The sequence below is a fragment of the Helianthus annuus genome, chromosome 11 (assembly GCF_002127325.2).
Source record: "Helianthus annuus cultivar XRQ/B chromosome 11, HanXRQr2.0-SUNRISE, whole genome shotgun sequence".
NCBI lineage: Eukaryota > Viridiplantae > Streptophyta > Magnoliopsida > Asterales > Asteraceae > Helianthus > Helianthus annuus.
This window is the reverse complement of record NC_035443.2, coordinates 187765465-187768850: the sequence shown is the minus strand read 5'-3', so window position 1 is coordinate 187768850 and position 3386 is coordinate 187765465. Positions and strand designations below refer to the sequence as shown.

The following is a 3386-nucleotide window of genomic DNA, read 5'->3' as shown; positions in this document are numbered from 1 at the left end:
CGGGTTGGCAATCAAATACTCGGGTGACAGGGTATGAAGTGATGGCGACTAACAAGTCTAACCGCCAAAATAGATAATTAATAAGGATAACTGACACGAGCTGAAAGTAAAGGCCCACTGGGCCTTACACATGAAAGAGGTACGTGTCAATATAAATGAAAGCTTTGACCAAAAGAAACGGGTGCCTTGAAAACGAAACTAGGTTCATTTGATTAAACCAACGAACTACGTAAATAAGGTTTCGGGGACGAAACCTCTTTAAGGGGGGTAGTCTTGTAACACCCCGAAAACGGGTTTGGTAATCAAACCCCATTAATACTAAAAGACGGGTAAGATACCGTTAGTGGTAAAATTAACCCGGTAAATATTAGGATTTAAATAATTAAACCTAATATTAAATAAAAAGAGAATAAAAGTTTTGAGAAAAACAAAGCTTATGACAGGCCGAGTCAACAGGACTTAAAAAAAACGGGTTATGACTTTCCCGAACCCACTATGTTAACTAGGAACATTTAAACCTAGTTATGAGAATTGATTATTTCTAGTAAGTATTATGAGGGGTTTAAACAAAAGCTAAACTTGAGGGACCAAAGTTGGATAATTTGAAAATGGTTTTATAAACAAAAAAAAAATAACACAACACACACATAAGGGTGTGTGTGCATTCGTGGAGATGGCCAGGAGAAACTCTCATGGAGCTCAAACCCTAGCTTGCTCAAGATCATCAAATTAAAGCTCGATTCAAGCCCTAAATCAATGCATGAACACATAAAAATGATCACCTAGTCATGGGGATTATAAGGTATGTCATAAAACCTAAATTAGTTAAAGTTGAAAATTGAGACAAGTAGGTTACTTGCAAATAGATTGTTGGATTGTGATCCAAAGTTGAAATTGAATGTTTATATATGTTTAATTTCATTAGTTATGATGAAATTATGAAGAACTTGATGTAAAGTTACTTGTAAGAGATTAACAAGTAAACTAGGAAGTCGGTTTTTGACTAAATAGAGAAGGTGATGATATACTTGTGCTTCAAATCATCATAATTGATAGTTGAAGCGAGATACATAAGCAATTTACAAGTTTGAGTACTTGATCATACATGATTCGAAGTGGGTTTTGAATGTTGTAATGAAATTGGTGATTTAATTCATGAATATGATGTTTGAAATCATGATATCTACTAGTTTGAATGTAGAACTTGATTTGATTAGGTAACCGGATGAATGCCTAATAACATGGTGAAACTGGTTTCACTCATAAATGGAACCCGTAGATTTCGCGTAATGAAAGTATAAGTTTTATGTAATTAGATGATTATATAATGTATGTAGACTATGTTGATAAATGTGGTTAAATTAGTGGCCTAAAATATCGCTTATCGAATAGTCGAAGAAATGCCTAAGTGAGTTCGTTGAACTCAATTGTGTATTTCATACATTAAAAAGGGACAGTTGACCTTTGAAAGTCAAACTGACCATTTATAAGATTGAATGATAATTTTTATATGAAATACGTAAGGTGGAATAGTCATAATTGATAATGACTAATCTAACCGTCTTACGAATTATAATGATAGTTTGATGCTTAACAAGCTAGATGGAAGCTTGGGAAGGAAGCGAGTCAAACGGATTGAGCACGGGGAAGAGAATAACCGGATGCAAGGTAAGTAAAGCTTACACCTTCTAGAATAGAATACTTACTTGTATAATTGATAGCATTGTGAATAATAAAATGGACATGGTTTTCGCGGACGTTTTGTCAACAAAATAGTTGTTGACAGCAAGCAGGTCCGTATTTGCAGAAATTGTTTCGATGCCTTAAACACTTAGTTTTGACCCAATATTTGGTCAGGAGTGGTATAACAATATAAATGATGATTGGTAATTTTTATACACTTTTCGGAAGTTGTTTAATGTGGTTTTCGCGAACTTTTTGTCAACAAAATAGTTGTTGACAGCAAGCAGGTCCGTATATGCAGAAATTGTTTTGAAGCCTTAAACACTTAGTTTTGACTCAATATTTGGTCAGAAGTGGTATAACAATATGAATGATGATTGGTAATTTTTATACACTTTTCGGAAGTTGTTTAACGTGGTTTTCGCGGACGTTTTGTCAACAAAATAGTTGTTGACAGCAAGCAGGTCCGTATTTGCAGAAATTGTTTCGAGGCCTTAAACACTTAGTTTTGACTCAATATTTGGTCAGAAGTGGTATAACAATATAGATTATGATTGGTAATTTTTATACACTTTTCGGATGTTGTTTAACGTGGTTTTCGCGAACTTTTTGTCAACAAAATAGTTGTTGACAGCAAGCAGGTCCGTACTTGCAGAAATTGTTTCGGGGTCTTAAACACTTAGTTTTGACTCAATATTTGGTCAGAAGTGGTATAACAATATAAATGATGATTGGTAATTTTTATACACTTTTCGGAAGTCGTTTAACATGGTTTTCGCGGACGTTTTGTCAACAAAATAGTTGTTGACAGCAAGCAGGTCCGTACTTGCAGAAAATGTTTCGGGGTCTTAAACACTTAGTTTTAACTCAATACTTGGTCAGAAGTTGTATAATAATATAAATGATGATTGGTAATGTTATGTATTGTTAAGTGTTTCAAATATAGGCAAGCAGAAAGTATGAGCATGTTTTGCCAAGGTTGGCGAAAGGTAATGCAATGTATTAAAAACGAGTCAAAGTTGACCCGTGCCAGGTACGCACAAGGAATGATACTCTCGTGAAGGGTACATGTACCAACCATAATATGGATTACGGTTGGAGAAAATAAGAGTTGATAAAATTATAGTTTTGACATAAATATCCATAACGGGTCAAATATTTCGGTTTAAGAACCGGAAATTTGAATTCGAAGGAAACAAGAATTTTGAATAATGGATGAATGAATTGGATGGAAATATGTTTATAACTTGTTGTGAAACTGTCAAAACTAACTTTTATGTTGGTTTTGATTTTAGGAATGTCTTATGGAACTCCGGATGAGGATCAAGCAAGAAAGGAGAACCGAACACATGTCTCGAAGCTTCCGCAACGATCTTATTTTGTTCTAGTTTAAAAAGTGATATTGTAAACACTTGAAATTATATTTTGGAATGCTTTAAATTATGTAAGAAGATTAACTTGGAAAAAGTTTTTGTAAGCTTGCATTTTTGTATAAAATGCGTGTTTAATATTATAATATTGATTAATAGAGACAGGTCTTACAAGCAGCCTTAGGTAGAAGCGAAATGAGATGCATAGAACATAAACAATTGAATGGCTAGTAGTAACAGTTGGGTCGATTTAGTACATGGTGGTTGAAAAAACTAATTATCGTCATTGATTTGGTTGATTTTTTTTCCAATATACGTTGTATGTTAGGGTAT

The 3386-nt window shown here is 33.8% G+C and overlaps 1 long non-coding RNA gene across 1 annotated transcript; it reads left to right on the top strand.

Moving 5' to 3' along the window:
• The first annotated feature begins 645 nt into the window (after positions 1-645).
• Positions 646-3181, top strand: LOC118484356. The gene is made up of 3 exons (XR_004873446.1): positions 646-802; positions 1583-1668; positions 2979-3181. It is a non-coding gene; the product is annotated as an uncharacterized LOC118484356 (long non-coding RNA).
• Positions 3182-3386: the final 205 nt, after the last annotated feature.